Here is a 25600-nt window from a genome sequence, read left to right on the forward strand (position 1 = left end):
ACCACGTTTTCAGGCAAACGAACACTACATATTTAACGAGAATAGACATGCATATTCAAAGACATGTATGAAGTGCATCAGAATGTGTGCTGGTGTCAGAGAGAGAATGAGGGTGGGGTTGGGGGCGGGGAGAACAACAAAAGTACACCGTGAGCTGGGGGTGGGGGGGTGGTTTTCTCATGTCCTGGCCCCTGAAGTCCCCTCCCCAGAGGATGACCACTTTACAGGGATGTCACAAGGGCTCCCAGAGAGACTGTGCGAGGAATATCCGAGCACAGAGTCAGAACTTAAGTAAATCTTGTAAAAAACCAGAATCCTCACCTGGGTGTTTTGTTAACTGGCTCTTCATTTTTTTTTTTTTTTTTTTTTTTTTTTTTTTTTTTTTAACTTCCACAGCAGCGCACAAGCCAATGCCTTTACGTGTGAGCATCAGCCCCGGGACAAGAAAGATGACCGCAGGCAGCGAGTAGCAGAGCCAGAGTTTAGCCCAGGTCCACCTGACTCCAAAGCCAGGGCTCCTCCCCTCCATACTGCAACACCCCCTCAGCCTTCCACTAGTGAAAACCAGAGACTCGGAGGTTAATAATGTACCCGAGGGCTCACAGATGACAGAGGCTTGGGCCTTAGGGGATTTCGGTCTGGCTGCAGAGGTTGGCCAGGCTCATCTGCCGGGAACTGACATTATAAGGGGGCCTGACATGAGATCTGTCTTTTTTCTCTGGCTGCTTTTAGAATTTTTTCTGTTTGATGTTCTGCACAATGAGTTTCTCTTAATAGCCAAGGCCCCGTCTTCAGGAAGCTAGTTAGGACCTGTTGGGCCCCAAACCCACAAAATTCATGCAGCCCTGCCAGGTGGTCTAGGTAAAGCCTTTTTCCTTTAAATGTTTATTTATTTATTTTGAGAAAGAGAGAGAGAGAGAATGCACACACCAGTAGGAGAGGGGAAGAGGAGGCGGGGGAGAGAATCCCAAGCAGGCTCCGTGCTGTCAGTGCAGAGCCCGATGTAGGACTCGATCCCATGAACCAAGAGATCATGACCTGAGCTGAAATCAAGAGTTGGACATTTAGCCGACTGAGCCACCCAGATGCCCCCGTGCAGCCGTTTTTTATTTATCCTGCTTTTCCTTGTGCCTTTTGACTCTATGAATCCATATTTTTAATCAAAAATGGGAAATTTCCAGCCCTTATACTTTCAAATATTTCCTTTTCTCCATTTCCTCTCTTCTTCTGGGACCCCGGTGAGTCTCCTACACCTTGCCACCCTTCTCCATATGCCATTTCTTTGACTTGGTGTGCTGCAATCACAGCGAAGTCTCCAGCTCTAGTCCCCACTTCACTAACTCTTCCTTCAGCTGCGTCTCATCTCCTATTTGACCCATCCACTGAGTTTGCTTTAATATGAGGTCTATTCAGTCCTTTAAAAAATATGCCTTGTCATTGCTAGAATTTGGTTGCATGAGTATCTTTGCCATTCAACTTTTTTAAAAATACTCATTTGTTAAAGTTTATTTATTTTTGTTAGTAATCTCTATACCCAATGTGGGGCTCGAACTCACAACCCTGAGATCAAGAGTCACATGCTCTTCTGACTGAACCAGGTGCCCCTTTGCCATTCTGTTTTTAATTAAAAAAATATTTTATGCAGGGGCACCTGGGTGGCTCAGGTCATGATCTTGCAATCCGTGGGTTTGAGCCCCATGTCGGGCTCTGTGCTGACAGCTCAGAGCCTGGAGCCTGCTTCAGATTCTATGTCTCCCTCTCTCTCTGCCCTTGCCCTGCTCAGCGGGCACTGTCTCTGTCTCTCTCTCTCTCAAAAATAAATAAATGTTAAAAAATTTTTCAAATGTATTTTATGCATAATTATTTTGTAATCAGTGTCTAATTATTCTCATATCTGAATTCCTTGGGAATTCACATCCATTGCTTATGGTTTCTGCTGGCTCTCACTCATGGTGGCTCATTTTCATAAATGTTTGGTGAACTGTGACCATGAGGTTTTTTGTTGTTTTGTTTTTCTATTTTGCTTACCCCTAATCCTTGGGAGTCTTGGGATAAAGTTGGAATATTTTCCTCCAGAGAAGATTTGCAATAGCTTTTGCTGGAAGCCAGAGGACTGGCCATCTGAGTCCCCGCTTAAAGCAAGAGTATCTGGTGAGTTTCTCTGCCTTCCCTGCTGTAGAGTGATATCAGCATGTTCCCTCAGGGCAGTCTTTAAGATTCCCCCGCTTACATCTCCCAAACTCCATGTCCTTACATACAGTTTACTGTGATTTGAGTGTTTTATAGACAGAGGGCCCCTTGGAGTGTCTAGTCTGTCATGTTCCTGCCTGTGATGTTTCTAGGCAAGAGACCCGTGTCCAGGGGCGCCTGAGTGGCTCAGTCGGTTGAGCGTCTGACTTCGGCTCAGGTCACGATCTCACGGTTTGTGAGTTCGAGCCCCGCGTCAGGCTCTGGGCTGATGGCTCAGAGCCTGGAGCCTGCTTCCGATTCTGTGTCTCCCTCTCTGCCCCTCCCCCATTCATGCTCTGTCTCTCTCTGTCTCAAAAATAAAATAAACATTAAAAAAAAATTTAAAAAAAAAAAAAAAAAAGAGAGACCCGTGTCCAAGTACGACAGGGTTTCAGAGCAGGACAGCTAGTTACCAAGGGCCGGGGCGGTGAAGCATGATAGGGCAGGGCTGGGGGTTGTTAAATGAGTGAAGTTTCAGACATCATCTCCCACCAGGGAGTCTGGTCCAGTAGATCTGGGGTGGGGGCCCATGAATCAGCATTTTAACCATCCTGTCTCCCATACATTTCACGTGATTCTGATGCCAATGGCACAAGTCCACTTCAAGAAACTCTGGACTACGCAATCAAAGAAGTCTTCCTGGAGGAAGCTGGATTTGACCAGTCTTAAAGAGGCTCAAAGGAGGCAGAGACAAGGACAGGGAATAGACAGCCTAGTTTATCCAAAGTGTAGAGTCCTGTCAGTGAGGCTAGAATGTAGGGAAGGCCCAAACTGGTGGAGGTCCCCAAATCCCAGACCTAGGATTTGGGGCTTTATCTTATGTAATCTTGGGAGGATGGGAAAACTCTTGGGGGAGGGGATGCAGTGACAACAGCAAAGTAAGATTTTAGGAAACTCAATCAGACAGCAGGGAGCTGGATGAATTGTATTCCTACAGTTGCCCACTTACTATGGAGAATAATTAACTAAATCACGCTGTTATTTTAATAGAGTTGTGTTTTTTTAGAAAGAGAAACAGTGACTAGCTAATGCTCAGTGTTCTGGGCTGTCAGCTCCTGGGGCCTGGGAGAGGGGAGGGGGCAGAACAGGCAGATTGACGTGGCTTCCACGGGCCTTACAAGCCACCTGGCAGGGCTGCATGAATTTGGTGGGTATGGGGCCCAGCAGGTTCCAACTGGCTCCCTGAAGATGGGCCTTGGCTATTAAGAGGAATCCATACATTAGGGTCCCTGTTCCTGCCTTAGACTCTGCAACCCAGAGGGTAGGTAGCCTGTCGTGTCACCCTGGGACCCAGGATGCTACCGTCACAGTAAGGTGCACGGTAACAATTAAAATGTAGTAATAGTCCATTGTGCTTATGTGATGACTTACAACCCACCAGCTGCTTTCACCAGTGGCATCGCCTTTAACCCCACAACAGTCCCAGGTGGGGGGCTCTCCTCTCCCTGTGATGAATGAGACTCAGAGAGGTTCACTGAGTTGCCAGGGGACATGCAGCAAACCAGAAGCAGAGCTAGGACTTGAATCCAGGCCTCCTGATGACAGCCAGGGTTCTGCTGGGGGCAGTGGAGGAAAGTGGGGAGGGGGGTCCTCTCCATTAGGGTGCTGTTGCTGAGGCAGCAGTGCTCTGGGGAGTGAAAGGAGGTCTGTTTCTCCTGATCACCTGGGCAGGGTTTTTTTTTGTGTGTGTGTGAGGTTCGGTTCGCCTTCAAGGACAGTGCTTTCAGGGCACCTGGGTGGCTCAGTCAGTTAAGTATCTGATTTCGGCTCAGGTGAAACCTTGCAGTTCATAGGTTCAAGCCCTGCATCAGGTTCTGTGCTGACAGCTCAGAGCCTGGAGCCTGCTTCAGATTCTGTGTCTCCCTCTCTCTCTGCCCCTCCCCTGCTCACGTTCTGTCTCTGTCTCTCTCAAAAATAAATAAGTAAACATTAAAAAAAAAAAAAAAAAAAGGACAGGACTTTCTTCAGAGTGAAGAATTGAAAGGTGGTCTGGCCCCTGCATCCGTACTGGATGGCACCTGAGCCTCAAAGGATAGGTGTCCAGCCAGGAGAGAGACGTGCCGGGTGGGTGACGGGGAGGATGCACATCCCTCCCAGAACCAAAGCCCACCATTCTAGTCCCTTCATTTCTCAGTAGGAAGTCCTTCCTGCTGTCTGCCTCCAGTTCTCCTGCCATTTCAAGTCTACTGCCAGCAAAAGCAGAAATCAATGGTTTCTCCCATGCTACGAGAGTCCCCAGGGCCTCTAGGCCTACGATCAGAGGTCTTTCATACCGTAGCATCTCCAGTCCTTACCTGTGCAGAACTGACAGCCGACCAAACTGGGAGCTCCCTCAGACTGAAAGAGGAGCCACGCCTCCTCCCTTGGACTGGTAACTCCCCAAGAGTAGGGAATCCGCCTCCCCCCTTAAACCAGTGACTCCTTGAGAGCAGGGGTCGGTGGGGGGGGTAGTGCTTCCTCCCTCAGATGGAGGGCTCCCTGAGGGTGGGCGCTATGCCTCCTCCCTCAGACCCAGGGCTCCTCAGTATTTTCTCTTCGGTCCAGTCCACAGGAGCTGGGAAGACCCTGGATGCACTTGGAGCAGAAAACTCTCTTGGCGCTGTGCTGTCCCTCAGGCCTGGGGCCTGGGCTTTGTGAATTTTTCCTGTCTAAACATTTAGGCTGCGACAGGGCAGCTGGGCCAAGAGCGAATGGTGGGAAATTGCCCTTGTCAACAGCGGGCTGCTGGATGATTTACATGGGGAAGAGGTGTGTGTGTGCCCGGGCAGGCTGAGATGGGACAGGCCTGTGGGGGCTGAGAGGCCACCCCCAGGCCATTTCATCCCCTCCCTGCCTCAGACGGGATGCCCCAGATGTGGTGTCCTCTGTGCAGACAGACCTCCCTCTCCTGTACCCAGTGGAAGCACTCCCCAGCCCGAACGCATCTTGCCCCACTGGCCGCACAACCCCTACCAGCAAGTGCCTGCCCGCACCCTAAGCTCTGTTGTGCATAAGCGCTCCCAGCCTGTCTTCCTTGGCAAGGGCAGCTTGGAGGGGGGTGGGAGGGGGGGGAGTGTGGGGCCTGTCCGAGGCAGTGTAGAGTAGGGGTCAGAGCAGGGCCCACGTCGTGATTCCCCGCGATGGGCTTTGAGCCTTCCATTTGCCTTGCTGGCAGAGACTGCTTCCTAATGCCTTCTCTTGAGCTCTTGACAAAAGCAGCAGGATCTGGACTGGAAAGGGAGTAGGAAAGGAGCTGTGGGGCAAGACAGGTGTTTGAGAGAGACAGGGATTCCCAGGAAGTTCTACAAATGCATCTAAAGCCCCTTCCCATGGAGACATTCTATGATAAGTATAGTTCAGGTACACAGACAGGGCTCAGTGACTCATGGTCATTGTTGTTTGTTATGTTATGACTCTTCCTCCCCAACCTTCATAAGCACACACACACACACACACACACACCACACTCAGCTTGGACTATGAGTAACCCCTCCGTTATGGACTCTGGGAAAAGAAAAGCCAGAACACCCAAGGATTAGACCAAGCTTTTCCTCTGCCTAGAGAAATTCCCATACATTTACACACAGAAACATGTACAAGAAGGTTCTCAGCAACACTAGAAAAGCAAAAAAAAAAAAGAAACAAATTAGATGTCATGAATACAAGAATGGATAAGTAAACTGTGGCATAATCCTACCGTAGAATATGATACTGCAGGAAGGATGAATGAACAAGGCCTACACATGTAACATGGGTGAATCGGAGAACAATATTAAGAATAAGCAGCAGAATACAAGGTCATACTATTTATATAAAATTAAAAAAATTTTTTTAATGTGTATTTATTTTTTGAGAGACAGAGAGACTACAAGCAGGGGAGGGGCAGAGAGAGAGGGGGACACAGAATCCGAAGCAGGCTCCAGGCTCTGAGCTGTCAGCGCAGAGCCTGACGCGGGGCTCGAACCCACAAACTGTGAGATTGTGACCTGAGCCGAAGTCAGACTCTTAACGGACTGAGTCACCCAAGCATCCCTCATTTATACAAAATTTAAAAACATTTATGTAGGGGCATCTGGGTGGCTTAGTCAGTTAAGCATCCGACTTTGGCTCAGGTCATGATCTCATGGTCCGTGAGTTTGAGTCCCACATCAGGCTCTGTGCTGACAGCTCAGAGCCAGGAGCCTGCTTTGGATTCTGTCTCCCTCTCTCTCTGCCCCTCCCCTGCTCACGCTCTGTCTCTCTCTCTCTCAAGAATAAACAAACATTAAAAAAATTAAAAAAAAACATTTGTGTAAATCTTATATGGTAAAATATACCACATTTGGTTTGGAGGTATATGCATATAAGTGAAAGTATAAAGAGAAAAGAGTAAAAGTATGAAGAAACGCATGAGAAAGATAAACAATACATTCAGGTTAGTGGTTATCTAATGATTACTAAAATATTTTCCCTGGGGGCGTGAGATGAGTGGGGAAAGAAATACAGGAGGAACAAAGAACTTGCTAAGATTAATTATCTATTGCTGAGTATCAAATTATCACAAAACTCAACGGCTTAAAACAGCATACATTTATTATCTCAGTTGGATATAATCATGTAGATTTTCTTCTTTGGTCTGTTAATATGATGGATTACATTGATTGATTTTTGAATGTTGAACCAGTCTGGCATTCTTGGGATAAACTCCACTTGGTCATGGTATATTATTATTTTCATAGCCATTGTGTATTCAAGTTTCCAGTAGCTTCTTTAAGATTTTTGTTTCTTTGTTCCTGAGTGATATTGGCCAGTAGTTTTCTTTTCTGCTGTCTTCATCTTGTTTGGACATTAGGGTAATGCCACCTTCATAAAATGAGTTGGGAACTTTTCACTTCTATTTTCTGGAAGAGATTGTGTTGAACTGATGTTATTTCTTCTTTAAATATTTGTTAGAATTCACTCGAGAAACCATTCAAGCCAGAAGATTTCTTTTTTTCTTTTTAATAGGAGAAAAACAAACAAAAGTTTAATAACACGTAGAGTTATATATAAATAGATATAGATGTGCCACCCAGGCACCCTCCAGGGGATTTCTTTTTTTTTTTAACGTTTTTTGTTTTGTTTTGTTTTGTTTTGTTTTGAGACAGAGAGAGACAGAGCATGAACAGGGGAGGAGCAGAGAGAGAGGGAAACACAGAATCTGAAACAGGCTCCAGGCTCTGAGCCGTCAGCACAGAGCCCGACGCGGGGCTCGAACTCACAGACCGTGAGATCATGACCTGAGCTGAAGTCGGATGCTTAACCGACCGAGCCACCCAGGCGCCCCCAGGGGATTTCTTTTGCAAGTTTTCAAATTACAAACTCAACTTCTTGTTTGGGGCACCTGGGTGGCTCAGCCGGTTAAGCATCCAACTCTTGATTTCAGCTCTGGTCATGATCTCACGGGTTTGTGAGATCGACCCCCTATGGGGCTCTGTGCTGACAGCAAGGAGCCTACTTGGGATTCTCTCTCCCTCTCTCTCTGCTCCTCCCCTGCTCACTTGCGCTCTCTCGCTCTGTCTCTCAAAAATAAATAAACTTAAAAAAATTTTTTTTAACCGAAACAACAAGTTCAACTTGTTTAACAGATATTGGATAATTCTGGTTATTTTTGTTGGGTGCATTTTGGTAGTTTGTGGCCTTTATGGACTAATTCTGTTTCATCTGTGTCAAAAGTCATTAAACATTTTTTTGTAAAGGGACACATAGAAAAGATCATAGGCTTTTTGGGCCACACAGTCTTTGTTACAACCATCCCATTGTGCCATTGTAGTGTAAAAGCCGTCAGAGACAATCAATAAATGAGTGAGCCTGTCTGTTGTATTTGTTTCCTGGGGCTGCCATAACACAATAGCACAAATTTGGTGATTTCAAACAAGAATGTATTCTCTCACAGTTCAGGAGGCTAGAAGTGCAAAGCACAATGTCCCCTCTGAAGTCTGGAGGGGAGAATCATGCTTTTTCCAGCCCCAAGCATTCCTTGGCTTGTGACCATGTAACTCCCATCTGTACCTCTTCCTGTGGCCTCTCCCTGTGTCTCACTGTATTTCTGTATCCTAATCTTCCACTCCTTTCCTTATAAAGATATCAGTCATTTTTTTAAATTTTAGGGCCCATCCTGGTCCAGTGTAACCTCATCTTAATTACACTTGCAAAAACCTTATTTCCAAATTAAGGTCATATTCTGAGGTTCTAGGTGGACATGAATTTGGCAGGGGGGCTATTCATACCTGTATACCATGTTCCAAAAAAGCTTTGGTTATAAAAACTGGAGATGGGCCAGATTTGGGCCATGGGCCATAATTTGCTGACCTTTGAATCTAAGCTGTTAAGCTCATGGACATAGAGATATTTGCAGTATTCTCATTATTTTAATGCCTAGGTGTTGGTAGTGACATTACCTCTTTATGCCTGGTACTGGTAGTTTGTGCCTTTTCTGGTTTTTTCTTTGTCAATCTAGCTATAGGTTTATCAATTTTATTGATCTTTTCAAAGGACCAGATCTTAATTCAATTGATTCTTCTTTATTGTTTTCCTGGCTTCAATTTCATTGATTTCTGCTCTGATCTTTATTATTTACTTCTTCTGCACTGTTTTTCTCATTTCTTAAGGAAGAAGCTTAGATTCTTAATGTGAGAGCTTTCTTCTTTTTTAATATAAGCAATTAATATTACAAATTTTCCTCTAAGCACTGCTTTAACTTCCCACCATACATTTTGATGTATTTTGTTTTCATTTTCATTCAGTTCAAAACATTTTCTCTTTGGGATTTCCTCTTTGTCCATGAATTGCTTGGAAGTGTGTTGTTCAATTCCCAGGTGTTTGGAGGTTTTCCAATTATCTTTCTGTTATGAACTTTTCGTTTAATTCACTGTGGTCAGAAACCATGCTTTGAATTCCATTTTTAAACATGCATTAACCCAGATGTTCAACTCTTTGGTACTGTCCCACAGAGCCCTCAATTTCTGTTCAACTTTTCTAAGGAAACTTGTTTCTGTCTGTTGTTCAAACCGAATAACCATTGATCACCCACGTTCTTTCGTTTTTCCTCTGTCATCTTCACTCCGCTATTGAGCCCATCCAGTGATTTTCTAATTCAGTCGTTGTATTTTTCAGGTCTAAAAGTTATGCTTGGTTTTTCTTTAAATCTTCTTTTTTTTTTTTCAACGTTTTTTTTTTTAATTTATTTTTGGGACAGAGAGAGACAGAGCATGAACGGGGGAGGGGCAGAGAGAGAGGGAGACACAGAATCGGAAACAGGCTCCAGGCTCCGAGCCATCAGCCCAGAGCCTGACGCGGGGCTCGAACTCACGGACCGCGAGATCGTGACCTTGGCTGAAGTCGGACGCTTAACCGACTGCGCCACCCAGGCGCCCGTCTTTAAATCTTCTACTACTTTGCTGAGACTCTGTACCTTTCCATTTATTTCAAGAGTGTTCAGCCTAACTTCTTGAGGCATGGTTATAATAGCAGCTTTAAAGTCTCTGATAATCCAACATCTGTGTTACTTTGGGGTTGGTGTCTGTTGCTTTGCTTTTCACTTGTGAGTTAAGAGTTTCCTCATTCTTCATATGCCAAGAAGTTTTGGATTTTATCCTAGACATGTTGGGTCTTGTTTAAATCTTAAGAGGTGGGAGCGCCTGGGTGGCTCAGTCAGTTGAGCGTCTGACACCTGCTCAGGTCATGATCTCCCAGTTCATGAGTTCGAGCCCTGTATCGAGCTTGCTGCCTGTCAGCACAGAGCCCACTGCAGATCCTCTGTCCCCCTCTCTCTGCCCCTCCCCCCACTGCACTCTCCTAAAAATAAATAAATTTTTAAAGAAAAATAAATAAATCTTAAGAAGTATATTTGGGTCTTTTGTTAGCAGGTAACCAATCAAATTGGGTTTAGATTGCAAGTTCTGATATGCCTTCTGTGGGCTGTAGGCCCAAAGTCAGTTTGGTTTTCAAAGCACTTGTAGTGCTTTGAGGGATAGTCCCATGTGTGTGACACCCAGTTGTCAGCCTGGGATAGTCTGATCTGTGTTGTAGCTCAGTTCTTGAAGCCTGGATAAGCTGTTTAGGATCAGATCCAGACATACACGGCTCAGAGGCAAGGCCTGGAATTCACACACAACTTGATGGGATTGCTCTCTTGACTCCCCCTCTTCTCCATGATCCACCCTGACTATTGCCAGATCCCTGGAGCCTGCCTTCCCAGACCTCCAGACAGAAATTTGGGGTTTTAGTTTCCCTACTTGGCTGCATTCCTTCCATTACTGCCTCTGGACCAAGTAATGGGAGGACAAAGAGAAAGGAAAAATTAATGGGGATTCACCTTCTGCTATCGGGATCACAGCTACTCTGGTGAGAGATAAGAGTTTCCCCTCTTTCAGAGATTTAGGCATCTGCCCTGTTGACCCAATCTGCCATCACTGTGCACCCCTCACCTCTGCTACCACTGTGGGAGCTGGGGCCAGGGGAAAAGAAGGTAAAAATTAAAACACAGGGGACTTCTCCTACTCTCGATACCCGTAGGGGTCCCCTTTTCCACTCCTTCATCCAGAGATAGAAAGCTTCTCACGGAGCTCTTTCTTTCCACACCCAATGTGCACTTCTGAGTTTTAGGCTGCCCTTAAGTCCAGAGTGGGCAATACCAGAGAGATAAAACTTCTAATTCTTCCTTAATCTACTTGCCACCATTTATTTTCAGAATCCTCTGAAACTGGTTTTCTGAATTCAGAATTGATCATTCCATGCCATGGGAGAGAGAAAGGAGGGTATGCTTACTCTGTCTCCTCAGAATCAGAACCCAGATTTTTATAAAGAAAGAAAAATACAACTCCTTCTGCTGGTGTCTGAAATTGCACCATTAGGGAACCCATCACAATGGCAGCCATTGTTTACGTGAGAGAAATACATATTCACCTCGAGTAAGCCATCGTTATTTGTGGTTTTCTGTCGATCTGAACTTAATCCTATTTAGTACCATCCCTTTCTTGGATGAGCACAAGAGCCTCTAAATGTCCTCTCTGCTCCTTTCACTGCAACCTAAGCTATCCTAGAAACCACCTCCGCTTTAAACATTACTTTTTTCATGTCTTTCCCCAACTAATAAACCTTAAGTGGCTCCCTATTTGCTACTGAAAATAATTCTAGATTCTTTAGCCTGACATTCAAGGCCCCGCTATAAACCGGATTTATCATGTCTCCCATATCTCCACGTGACTCGGTACTAACCAGACTGGTTTCCTCAATGTCTCCCATCACATGCTATCTTGCTCAAGGTATGCCAGCTGCTGTAATAACCCCCGAATCCTAGTGGCTTATCACAAACGAGGATAATTACCCACTCATGTCACAATCTGATGTGATCGGCAGTGGGGGAGAGGTACAGTTCTGTCCCACACAATCATTTGGGGACCCAGGTTCTCTGCCATCTGCAAACTTCAATCTCCAAGGGGAAGAAAGAGAGTGGAGGATTATGCAGAAGGATTTATGGGAAGCCTGGAAGCAACGTTCCTTACTTTCATCCATATTCTGTTGTCTAGGGCTCAGTCACATGGCCCAACTGATCTGCAAGAGAGTCTGAGAAACGTAGTCTTTCTGTGGCCCGAGAGAAACAACACAGCAATACAGGACATTGTCTCTGTCACATATGCTTTACTCTTTCCAGCTCTGAGCCTTTTCGTACATTCTCCATCCTACCTTCTAATACTTCCCTTCAGACCCTGCCAAATCCTCCCCTTCCCTGGAAGCCGTTCTTGATCTCTTCCTTGAAGTCCTCCTTGATTGCTCTCCACAATGAATGAATAAACCATGGAATTGCCCAAAACATGCAATTTAGCACAAGGTTGCCTTGGCCTCGGTTTGTTTTATGTGTGCAGATCTGGACAGCGTCTGTGGGACACTCTGGAGTCAAAGGCTGTGACTTATATGCATACGTTCAAAAATGTTGGAAGTGAACATCATCAGAAATGGTATATGTTGAAACCTGATAGGGTGCAAGAACACAGCATCAATTCTTTGATACTCTTTCTTGCCAAAGATGTATAACTTGAATCTGATCATGAGGAAACAGAAAAAATTGAAATTGAGGGACAATGTACAACATAACTGGCTGGTAGTCTTTAACATGTTGAAGTTGCAAAAGTCAAGGAAAGATTAGAGAACAGTTTTGGAGTGAAGAAAGCTTCACATGTCAGAGACATCACAACTAAATGCAATGCATGATTCTGGACTGAATCTTTTTTGCTATAAAATACATTACAGGGATAGTCATCAAAACCTAAACGGGGTCTGAGGATCAGATTGTGGTAACGTATCAATTTTAACTTCCCGATTTTGGAATGCAGGAGAATGCCCTTGTGTATAAGAAATACTCACTGAAGTATTTGGAAGTGATCGGACATTAGGTGTGCAACTCATTCTCAAATAATTCAGAAAGTAAACCGTTCTTTGAAGAATACTTCCAACTCTTCTGTGAGTTTGTTGTTTGAAAATAAAAAGATAAAATGCTTGTTGAGGAAAACGTTGATACATCTCCAAGCACAGGCAAAGAGGCACATTTCGCAGGCAAGCCTCCTGTAGTCCCCTGTGCCTGTCCCTCTGGTTTCAGCAGTAATGATCACTACTGTGGCTCTGGCTGTTGACGGTCTACACTGCAGCCATTTCCCCTCCTCCTCTTCTAAGAGAACCCTGATTCTGGTGGGACTGGTCCTACAGTTCGTAAGTTCGAGCCCCGCATCGGGCTCTCCGCTGTCAGCACAGAGCCCTCTTCAGATCCTCTGCCCCACCCTCTCGGCCCCTCCCCTCCTCACATGTGCCTTCTCTCTAAAAATAAGTAAACGTTTAAAAATATATTGGGCAAATATATTTTAAGAAATTAATTAAAATCTTCAAAAAAGACAAAAAGGCAGCAGGAAAGAGCCAATTTTGAGATGAAAGCTTATAACCAGACAGGTGAGGGCCAGAGCTGCTTATCCTGAGGTTATTTGCTCACTTGGGCTTCAGTTCAGGGAACACACAAGATGAAGGGTACAGAAGTCAAGGTCAAGATCTCCCAAGGGACTCTCCCTACATCAAGCTGGTGCCCCAAAGGGTATGTCCTTGGGGTAATGGTTCCAGAGACTGGCTTTACCCATGCAGCTGGGGTGACCATATGACTCAGTTCTTGCTAATGGGACATAGGGAAAATCTGCTGGGCAGTTTCTGGGAAAGACATTTCACCTCAGTGAAAGGAAAGAGGGGATGAGGGGGACTCTCTTCTCTTTCCTTCCAGACAGCTCTGGATGCTGTCTTGGGATGCTGTGATGTAGTGCTTTGGCAGCCACCTTGTGACCATGAGGCTATGAAAAATGCTGTAAGTGGCAAAACAGAGGAATCTGTGAAGAGCCCAGTCATTGATCAACCCAGAAAGCACCCACTTCAGACTTTTTGCTGGAAAACCATTTAAAGCCACTTTGAGTCTAATATTCTATTCCTTCTAGTGGCATTCTCTTAACTGAGAAAAACACAGACAAACCATAATTGTAAGGCAGGAGGCTTGCCTACTTTCACCTCTATCGCTTACCCACCCTCAGAGTCACAGGGGTGGTCCCTCTGTGAATTCACTGGGTTCACAGGCAGAACAAGGAAGGTCAGGGAAGAGTAAGATCTCAAGCCCCTCACCCCCATGGGCTCAGAAGTTTCACAGCTGTGGACACTTATCCTTTGTCTCCTCTGCCATACATAGGTTGACAACTTTCAGGGTTAAGTGGGGGATCCCAGTCACAGTTTCTGTTCCAGCTCCCTGCAGGATTTGAAGACATCTCTGGGGCTCATTTGTTTGCTCTGTGAAGGGGAGATTGATCCCCGCTATACCTGTGCCTCAGGGCCAACATTACGATTCACTGAGAAAAACCCTTATCTTGCTTAAGCCTCTTACCCCTTCCTGGCATCTTACATACTTCATCATCTTTACTTTAATCCTCAGATCACCTGCTCCCAAGAGATGTATGTTAATACCCATTTTACAGACACAGAAACAGGGGCTCACTAAGCTTAAGTGATTTGCCCAAATCACACAGCTCATAGATGACTTAATTCAGATCTGTCCAACTCCAAATTATTGCCTTTTCCACCCCCACCGCCCTGCAACCTCACCATGATGGGCAATGTTCAGGGATGTGGAAGTACATTTGGGCAGGGACAATCAGGGAAGACTTCTTGGAAGAGGTAGTGAAGGCCAGCCCTTGCAGGCTGAGGAGGAATTAGAGACAGATGGAATGTCAAACAACCTAGAGGGAACTGAGCCTCATAGCTTGGGAGAGAGGGATTGTCAGGGAGATGGGGCTGGGGCTGGGGCTGGTAGGAGGCCAGCGGGTATAACTGTGAAGGAGGGAGAGTATAGCTTGGGGTTAAGCACCTAAATTCAAGAGCCAGAAGGCTGGATTGCCTCCCAGCCCTGCTACTTACCAGGCGTACAACTCTGGGCAACTTTTTAACTTCCCGGTGCCTTAGTTTTCCCATCTGTAAAATGGGTATGATAATAGCATATACCTTACTGGTCTTAGCTACAACAATGTCCAGTACTTGATGAATATTGTGATAATTTTCTTCCTTATTTGTCCTCCTCGCCTACCCACCCCTGCCCACCTGCAGATTTATTTGGCCACTCTGGAGTGCCCCAGAGAGCTCCTGGGTGTGCCCCCACCCCTCAAGGCCTTGATCTTTCTGTTCAAGGTGCCCACTGCCCCCAGAACTCCACCAGTGTGGGCTTCCTCTAACCCAACCCTCCTCCTCCCTCCCCTCTTGTATGTAGGGGAATGAGAGAGATAAGAACCAGCAGCTTCAATTAAAACCGAGTCGCTTGAACAATAATGGAAAAGTAATTGAGCTAAATTGAAATGTAATTGGAAAAAAAAAATCATGGCTTAACATGGATTTGGAAACCAGGCTGGGGGCAGGGGCCTCTCCATTCTCTAGCCTCCAGATCTCCTTATCTCTTCTGGATCTCTCAGGGGACCCCATCACCTCTTAGTCCAGAGGCCCCAAGAGCTCTTTCCTCTCTTTCTGAGGCTTCTTCCCCACCCAAGATTTTTCCAACAGTGCTTCTCAATCAGGGGCAATTTTGCACTCACACACACAAACACCAAGGGCCATTTGATAATGTCTGGAGACATTTTTGGTTATCACAGCTAGCAGGGTGGGGCGCTATTGGTATCTAGTAGGTTAGAGGCACTAGGGAGGGACACAATGCACAGGACAGTGGGAGGCTGTCCTGCACAGGACAGCCTCCCACAGCAAAGCACTGTCCAGCCCCAAATGTGAATAGTACTGAGGCTGAGAAAGCCTGCCCTGCTCTAACTGTCTACTCTGCAGAGGCCCCCAGCCCTCAGCTAAGGGGTCTCTAGTTTCCTTTCTAGTTTCCTTTCTCCACCATCAGGGAGACATCCCCCTTTATAGGTGTCCCCTGCAAACCCCAAGATCTCAACCCTCAGCAGAGAGAAAGGCAGATGACCCTGCTTTCTGGAGGCTGCCTATCCCCACCCCCACCAGGGGACTCACCCTCACTCCCTTTCCCTCCTCCCCATGTTCCCGGCTTCTTGCTCCCTCTCCCTTGCAGGAGCCCATTTGGAGGCCAAGGAGTGGACAAGACGGCCCTTCAAAGCTTCCTTCCATCCCCATCCCCAAAAAGTCCTCCAAAGCTAGTCCTCAGAGAGACCTAGCACACATAGGATGTAGAAGTGTCCTTAGAGATCATCTTGATAAGTAGAAACAGGCGTGCTCCTGGCTGGTTGGCTCAGAGCTAGGGCCACCCCAGCCTCCAGGCTTCCAGCTCGAGCCCCGCCCTGTGCTACGTGAACATCTCCTCCTCCTCCTCTGGCCCCCTTCCCCTCTGTCCACACTGGAGAGTGGGCCTGCCGCCCACAGATGCCAGGCCGGGCCCCCCTCCACCTCTCCATTCCCTCCCATCTCTGCCCCCTGTCCGCCTGCCCTCCCTTCTTGCTCTGGTGTGTGAATCCAGTGAGGGGGGGCGGTGAGGGGGGTTGGGGACTTGGTGGGGGCGGGAGGTGAGCGGGAGGTGCCTGTTTGGGCTCCCGATAAACTCAGGAGTCAGCCGGCGTGAAATGAAGAAATATGGCTCCCGGTAAATATTTATTTTCTATCAGAAATTAGCAAACCAAATGTAATTAAAAACAACTCCGTGTGTGCCTTCTCCACTCCCACCCCAACCCCAAGTCTAGAAAATGACATCTCGGAATAGTGAATCATGAACACCGCGCCCTAATTAGCAGGCTGCCCCTGCTGCTGAGGCCGCCTCCCTCAGACTCCCAGGGAAGTGGCTGGTATGCATGGGCCCCAAGCCATCGAGACCGCTGCAGGTCCCCTGTGTCCTTTGGCCCCAGTCCTGAGCAGGACCTAGTAAGGGTAGAGGGGAAGTGAAAAAAACCTCTCTTCAGTGAGTCTGAGGGGGGAGGCAGAAGCCTGCCCCCACCCCTCTTCTGCCTGGCTACTATCCATCGAGTTCAGAGGCAGCTGGGGTTGCTGGTTGAGAAAATGGCTTTGGGAAATCAGCAGAACCCGATTCCCTCACTTTCTAGCTGCACGAGCCCGGACAAAAGTCCCTCTAGTTCTCGGAGCCTCCGTTTCCCCATTTGTAAAGTGGCGATTGTGAAGCTTACCTTGTAGATTGATCTGTAGTGAGCCCCTACAACGTGCAGGGGAACAGCACACCAAAGAGTGTGCTCTCGGGACTCACCTTCTGCAGGAGTGGTAAAGGCACTGGCACAAAGAGGGCGTTGCCTGATCTGTCCAGAGTGCCCTCTGGCACAGACCCCGTCGAACATCCAGGCTGACAGAGGAGTTGTCACCACCTAGGCTGAGTCATGGTTACCCCACTTTGTTGAGCACTTACTATGTGCCTAACACCGTGTGAGGTGCTGCTCCTCCAGGGTGGCCCAGCTAGATAGAAGCCTTGCTTCCAAGTCTAAGCCCTGTGCTGCCTCAGGGCGGGGTGCAGGGAGGGCAGAGACTCCAACCCCCACGGCCCAGGCCGTGGATTGCCGTGCTCAATAAATATTTGAGACCCATCTTCCAGAAATGCTTTTTCCCTCTTGTCAGCATGTCTGTTTAAAATTCACCATGACACGCATGAAGAGAGGCTTAACATCATTCATCCAGGAGAATGCAAATCAGAACCACAATGAGATATCGCCTCATATCTGTCAGAATGGCTAGTATCAAAAAGACAAGAAACAATAAGTGTTGGAGAGGATGTGGAGAAAAAGCACTGTTGATGGGAACGTAAATTGGTGCAGCCCGTGGAGAGAAGAGAGGAAAACAGAGGTCCCTCAAAAAACTAAAAATAGAACTACCATATGATCCAGTAATCCCACTACTGGGTATTTACCCAGAGAAAATGAGAACACTAATTCAAAAAGATATGTGCCCCCCTATACGTATTGCAGCATTATTTAAAAGAGCCAAATTATGGGGCGCCTGGGTGGCGCAGTCGGTTAAGCGTCCGACTTCAGCCAGGTCACGATCTCGCGGTCCGTGAGTTCGAGCCCCGCGTCAGGCTCTGGGCTGATGGCTCGGAGCCTGGAGCCTGTTTCCGAGTCTGTGTCTCCCTCTCTCTCTGCCCCTCCCCCGTTCATGCTCTGTCTCTCTCTGTCCCAAAAATAAATAAACGTTGGAAAAAAAAAAATTTTTTTTAAAAAATAAAAGAGCCAAATTATGGAAGCAGCCCAAGTGTCCATCAATAGATGAATGGATAAAGATGTGGTACACACACACACACACACACACACACACACTAGAATATTACTCAGCCATTAAAAAAAGGATGAGACGTTGCCATTTGTGACCACATGGATGGACCTAGAGGGTATTACGCTAAGTGAAATAAGCCAGAGAAAGATAAATACTATATGATTTCACTCATATGTGGAATCTAAGAAACAAAACAAGCAAACAAAAAAAGCAGAGACAGACCCATACATACAGAGAACAAACTGATAGTTGCCAGAACAAGAGGCAGGGATGGGCAAAGAAGGAGAGTGGAAGATACAGGCTTTCAGTCATGGAATGAATGTCACGAGGACGGCAGGCACAGCATAGGTAATACAGTCAAGGGTCTTGTAATAAGGCTGTATGGTGACACATGGTGAGCACAGCATAACGTACAGACTTGTGGAATCACTGTGTTGTACACCTGAAACTAATGTAACATTGCGTGTCGACTACACTTCAGTTAAACATTTTAAAACTTCTTCAAACTCAACACCCAAAACCCAAATAATCCGGTTAAGAAATGGGCAGATGACATGAACAGTTTTCCAAAGAAGACATTCATTCAGATGGCGAACAGACATGTGAAAATATGTTCAACATCGCTCGGCATCGGGGAAATGGAAATCAAAACCCTGATGAGATACCACCTCACACCTGTCAAAATGGCTAAAATTAACAACACAAGAAACATTAGGTGCTGGCAAGGATGCAGAGAAAGGGGAACCCTCTTGCACTGCTGGTGGGAATGCAAACTGGTGCAGCCACTGTGGAAAACAATATGGAGATTCCTCAAAGTTAAAAATAGAACTACCCTACGACCCAGCAATTGCACGACTAGGTATTTACGCAAAGGATACAAAAATACAGATTCAAAGGGACACATGCACCCCGGTGTTTATAGCAGCACTATCAACAGTAGGCAAACTATGGAAAAAGCCCAAATGTCCATCAACTGATGAATGGACAAAGAAGATGTGGTATACATATGTATACAATGGAATATTACTCAGCCATCAAAAAGAATGAAATCTTGCGATTTGTGGTGATGTGGATGGAGCTAGAGTGTTAAGCTAAGTGAAATAAATCAGAGAAAGACAAATACCCACATGATTTCATTCATATGTGGAATTTAAGAAACAAAGCCAAAGCACATATGGTGGGGGAAGAGAGAAACCATAAAAGACTCTTAAAGATAGAGTACAAACTAAGGGTGGATGGAGGGAAGTAGGTGGGGGATGGGCTAAATGAGTGATGGGTACTAAGGAGGACACCTGGGATGAGCACTGCCTGTTGTAAGTGATGAATCACTGAATCCTACTCCTGAAACCAATATTACACTGTATGTTAACGAACTAGAATTTAAGTAACAATTTGAATACACACACACACACACACACACACACACATTTTAAAACTTCTTGTGAAAAAAATAAGGACATTTTAACCCGAAAAAAAGGTCACAATATTCTACTGCCAGTCCTGCTCACGGGGCCTCTGCAGCCCACCTTTCTGACCTGGGCTGCACAGCCCCCTGACTTGGCCGATGAAAACAGATGCTGCTGAGCCCACGCATGTCCCCTCACCCTTACCCACTGTGGTGCAGCAGCCCAACTTCCAACTGCCAGCACCTGTGCCTCTTCGTCTGCGTGCTCTTTCTGGAGCAATCCAAACTGTCCTACTATGCTGGCAAATGCCACCTCCTCTAAGAAGCCTACCTTGATTGCTGGTGCCTGCTCAACTCTGCCCCCTGGGTCTGGCTTCCTTCAGCTCTGTGTAGACTCTGCTTTGGACACATGGCACAGCCCGCCTGGTATTATAAGCTCCACTTCACGTGTCCAAGCTTTAGCTCATATGGATTGGACCTCTCTCCCTCCCCGACTTATGCCACCAAAAGTTTTGGGTTCAAGTTCTGGCTCTCTCACTTAACAGCTATGTCACCTGAGGCAAGTTATTTCACTTCTCTGAGCTTCAGGGCCCTCATCTGTATATCATGGATGATACTAGAACCTTGTCTCATGCTTGTTTCAAGAAATAGAGATGAGATAAACTATTTGACAAGATGCTGGGTACCTAGTGAGCAAGGGAGACAGCTGTGTCCCCATAACTGGGAACTATTATATGGCCTTCCCAGCCCTAGCCTCCTTCTGGGATTGGCCTCCCCCTTCTTTGGGGGAGCTGCCCACACCTGTCCAGCTGACCCCAGTAGAGGGCATTTATCATGCCTCCCACTCTTTGGCCATCGATGATCAGCTGAGGCTTGAGCCCGTGCTCAAAGCTGGGCCAGAATTTTTCCCTGGGATTCTTCAAACTGGAGCTGGGAGAGGTTCAGCACCTCCTGGCGGAAATGCTGTGGGACACGAGGAAGAGCCATGGTTCCTGCCGAGTGGAGGAGGGTCAGAAAGACTCTGGCCAATAGGTGGAGGAGTAGAGACCAGAGAGAAATGGGAGAATTTGTGACAGTGTTTGAGTCCCGGGTTCCAGTGGTCCCCAAGGTTCTCATGCTTGTCCTTTGATTAGGAGAGATATTCCAAATCCTTCCCACAAATCTCCCCGCCCCCATTTTTTTCTTTTGCCTTAGTTCAATCATTTAAGCTGGGTTTCTGTCATGTGCTCCCCATCACGTCCTGGCCGATGTAGTAGTCCCAGGAAACCATCTTTCTGTCATCTGCTGGTGACAGAAGGCACAGGGCTTCCCGGATGGAGAAGGGAGGTTCTGAAGGGGCCTTTGAGCCTCTCCTAAGTGTGCTTCCTGTTTTCTTTCCCCACAAAGAATATGATGAAAAGAAATCACAGCCCCAAAGAGGACACTTAGTGATCAAGAACTTCCTAGTGCCAGGAGCATGAGGCTCTTAGAAGCTGGGAGTGGTCATATCCACGATAAGTTAAGTTAGTTGAGTGCTGGATGGGATCGGTCAAGACGCCTTTTGGAGCCCTGAGGCATCAGGTGGGGCTCGACTGCCCCTTTCTACCCACTGGCTCTATCCAGGTGGCTGGGAGGTGGGGTGGGGGCACTCCTAGGAGGCGAGGGGGCAGACAGGGGGCCTCCATAGAGCCAGCTGAGGTGTGGGGGCTGCTGGCTTCCTGTCTGATTGGGTATCGTTTTACTCCATTCTTCAGACTGCTCAAGGAAAATTGCTTCCCTAATTGGCTCTTCTTTCAAACAAGCTGTAATGAGGCTAAGCTTCATTCCAAGGGTGCTTAACCACCCTCTGGCATCATTGGATGCCATCTGTGGCTCCTGCCATAGCCACTGCCACGTCACAGGGGGCTGGGAGGCCAAGGAGGGACAGCCAAGAGTCTTGCCCTGCACTGGTCTCAGCTTCCCAGAGAACTGCTCTCAGCCTGAGAAAGTGCAGGGAGCCTTGCCCTCAGGGGGTCTGCGTCTGAGGCCCCTGACCTAAGCCTTTTTGAAGCTTCCAGAATTACTAGGAAATACTTCTCCTTCCCTGGTTCATTCATCTAACCAACAAATACTTATTAAGCATCTATCTGTCATGCTCCGTTTCCAGCACTGGCCTGGAGACATAGCTGTGAACAAAAAGAACAGACAGAAATCCTTGCTTTCTGGGAGCTCACGGTCTAAGGAAGGAACCGCCCCCCACCTCCCCCAACCCCAGCCCCCAGCTTCTAGTCTGGACATAAGACGCAGGAGAGGCTGGCAGTAGGAAACAGGACAAAGCTAACCTCCCACAACAGAGAACGCAAAGCATAAATAAGAGGATTAGAACTTTCTCAATGATCCTGGCTAGGGTGGTGAGCGGCTCTCGTCACCGAAAAGCAGAGACCGGCTCCTTTTATTCCCGTAGGGAGGAAAAACAGCCCCACTGTCCTTATAGGCTCTGGCCCTGCGTGGCCTCCACCACTCCCTCCCACATCCCATTGGAGACGGCCCGGTCATGTGACAAATCCTGATGCAGAGGAGGCTAGGAAACAAGGCGCAGCTGGGTAGCCACGTGCTGCTGAGCCACGATGCGATCCCCATGATGAAGGGAGGATGGGTTTGAGCCGTCAGCGAGGGATCTGACTCCGGTGTGAGACTTCATTTTCCCCGTGACTCAACGAGGCCATCAGCTCCTAGAGCCGAGAATCCTGTGTCCTACCTCCATCCCCACGCGGCACTGGGCACCCAAAACACCTCTCGGTTCCACATGTTGATTCAGAAATTAGAAGCTGGTATTATTATCAGGTATTATCCGTTGATGTGTAACAAACGCAGTGGCTTCAAACAAGAACCGTTTCATTGACGCCCAGGACTGGGCGTCAGTGATTTGGACTGGGCTCTGACCTAGGACCCCTGGTGTGGCCGCAGTCAGGATGGTTGCAGATGGATTCACTTACGTGTTTGGAGGTCAGCGCTGCCTGTGGGCTGGACCTCATGTCTCCAGGATCTAGGAGGATATAGCTCATTCCTGCTCACGGAGTCTCCAGGCACTAAGAGCATGCAAACAGAAGCTGCGATGCCCTTGAGGCTTAGGCTTGGAAATCATGTGACATCACTTCCATTGTATTCTGCTGGTCAAAGGCAGCCCAGATTTGAGGGCTGGGGAGGAGACTCCATCTCTTGGTGGGAAGAGTTGCAGAGAATCCGTGGCCATTTAAAATCTATCACGTCGTTCTGGTTATCTCTCACCGCATAACAAACCATCCCAAAACTTAGCGGCCTAAAACAATGACAACCTATCTTTTGCTCGGGAATCTCTAACTTGGGCAGGATTTGGTGGAGACAGGCCATCTCTACTCCACCCAGCACCAGCCAGGGTGGCGTGAAGGATGGGGGCTGAAGTGACCAGAGGCTCACTCACTCATGTGCTTGGGAGCCGATGTTGCCTATCGGCTGAGACCTCCTATTGGACCACCATCCAGAGCACCTTCATGGGGTCCATCCACGTGGCCTGTGCTTTCCCCCAGCATAGAGATAGGTTCCCAGGGTGAGCATCCAGAGAAACAGACCCAGGAGGAGCCGTATCACATTCTTTTGGCAGAGGCGGTCACAAAACCACCTTTCAGTCAGAGAGAAAAGAGTTCCACCTTTTGATGAGGGATGGTCAGGTTCTGGAAGAGCTAATACAGGACCAGGAACATTACTGAGGCCAATTTTGGAAAACACAGTCTACCACATACTTCTCGATTCTTCATCCATTTATCAAACTCCTGTGGCATATTCGCTGTGTGCCAGGTACGGGGTGAGAACCATTCACACGATTCTCTGCTTCCCAAAGGAAATGAGCCAGCTGACTACCCGGAGGGTGCGAGACTGACAGCCTTTCTTCAGAGGCATCAGAAGGGGGTCCCCGGGGGAGATGCTGGTACCGCTCCCCATCACACCCAAGAACAAAAAGAATGTACACTTCAGCAGGCAGGATTCCCATTAGAACCTAAAGCAAAGATTTGTTTTGAGGGTCAGGCCCTCACTTGCCATTGTCAGTGTTCTCCCTCCTTCCTATATGCCTAGGCTCAGACGAAGTTGGGGGAAGAGGGAGCCGGGGGGCCGACCCATGGCCCACCAAATGTAATGTCATTGGTGCTCTTTGCTTTTCAGTTTGGGTGCGTGTCTGGGCAGAGCAGGCGCTCACAAAAGTTTGTTGGATTTGAATGTCTAGACTCATGTTATTCTCCCACTAGACCATGAGCAGCCTGAAATCTGGGGCCTTGGCACAAGGCACAGTGCTTTCCACACAGTATGTATTTATACGTGTTTGATGAATGAATTTGATGAATGAATGAGAACAGATACGAGGTGCAGTTGGCACTGGCGTCTCGTATCTGTTCTCACTTTCTTTAGATCTATCTATCTATATATCTATCATATGTCTATATCTATATCTAACTATATATCGGCATGTCTATCTATATCTATACATCTATATGTCTATCTATAGCTATAGCTATATATATATATGTATGTTTTGCTCATGAATACAAGGTGTGGCCCTGTGCCAAGCAGGCCCGAGGGGCAGGGGGCATTCCAGGCCAACAGGAGAGGCTGCACCGATTCCTCAGAGCCAGGCCTACCCACCAGAGATTGGGGATCTGAACTGAGAGAAGAGACCTGGACCCCCGCCCCCGGCCCCACCATCACCATTCCACAGGCCAGAAGTTGCTAGAATGCAGCACACCCCTCCTGCCAGAGTCCCCAGGGGAATAGCATCTAGAAACTACTCTGCTCTTCAAATTTTAGACAAAGAAAAGGGCTTCAAATTCCCATCAAAGAGGGAAAGGGGCACTTTGCACCCCACAGCACCTCATCTTGTCCCTATCTCTGGACTCGGGGTAAAGGGAGCAAAGCGACATCTCTGAGACCCCACCTCCCACCTCCTTCACCTTCACTCCAGGAGAGGATGTCTGGGGCTGGCCAGCGACCTTCTGGGAACCTTGTGGATTTACAGGGCTGCCCCCCTTCGCCGCCCAGATTGAACAGGACTTTCCTGATGCCTCTGGGATCTATGGAGAGCGGGACCCTCCTGCCTGTCCTAGTAGCTGCCACCCCCCACCATCCAGGCCGGCTTGCAGTCTTCCAGGACCCTACAGCCATCCTCTCTGCAGACTGTGTGTCTCTCCTCTGTCTTTGGTTCAGTCTCTGGTGATCCTGACACCCAGCCGACACTGCCAAGACCCCTCTGCCTCAGGACTCAGCCAGAACCCCCCCGCAGTCCCGCTCATCTCCCAGGCCTGCGCTGCTGGCGCTCAGCAGGCTGCCCGCCCCTGGGCGAGGAGCCCTGCGCCCCCTTCCCTGTCGTGGTCCCTCAGCCGCCGCGGTCAGGCTCTGTGCCCACACCCACCGCCCCGCCGCCACCACAGGGCGCCTGGCCAGGACTCCCAGGGCTCGAGCTGGGCTCGTTCGTGCCACCTGCCCACCTCTAGGTGGGGGTGGGACCCAACTGAGGGACTGAGGTGTGGAGAGACCAGATTGACCAGCTTTCCCAGTGGCCTCAGTGCTGGGGAGGGGGACAGAGACCACAGATGCTCAGTCCCACAAACAGAAACAGGGCTATGTCACTGAGGTTTCCATTTCTTTTGTGTGTGGGGGGTCCCCTTTCTCTGCATTGCTTAGGAATACCTCAACCCCTCATTTCTTTAAATCCCAGGCCTGAAAGAATGTTCAAGTTCAAACCTCCCACACCTCCCCCATTTCACAGGGAAACTGAGGCCAGATGGGTCCGCTTATTCCAGGTTGCAAGCCGGAATTTGGGCCCAGGCATCCCTGTCTCTCCTCAGAGTGCTCTTTCCAGTGGGCTCCAGCTCTGTGACTTTCCACCTCCCTTAATCCCTTCTCTCTGCCGCTCACCAGTGGAAGCAACGATCAGCAGAGGCCTGGAGGCTTCTGATCAAGAGTCTGAGTTTCCAAGGGGGTCTGTCTGCCTGATGGGGGGCAGGGGTGGGGGGAGGATTGAGGAGCAGCCTGCAAAGGACCCAGCCACAGATCTTGCCCCTCCGTCCAGGCCCTCCCCTGGCTGCCGAAGACAGCCCTCCCGCTTCCCACTATGTGACACGTTCGCCCACACACTCACCTTGGCTGGAGTGAGGCCTCATTAAAATCATGAGAGGGAGGGAGACACCAGTGCTGCACAGGGCCTGCCATTGACACAGGTGTCCCAAAGAGGGCATGCAGAAACCTGCA

Source organism: Neofelis nebulosa, chromosome 6 (assembly GCF_028018385.1).
Source record: "Neofelis nebulosa isolate mNeoNeb1 chromosome 6, mNeoNeb1.pri, whole genome shotgun sequence".
NCBI classification, from domain to species: Eukaryota; Metazoa; Chordata; class Mammalia; order Carnivora; family Felidae; genus Neofelis; species Neofelis nebulosa.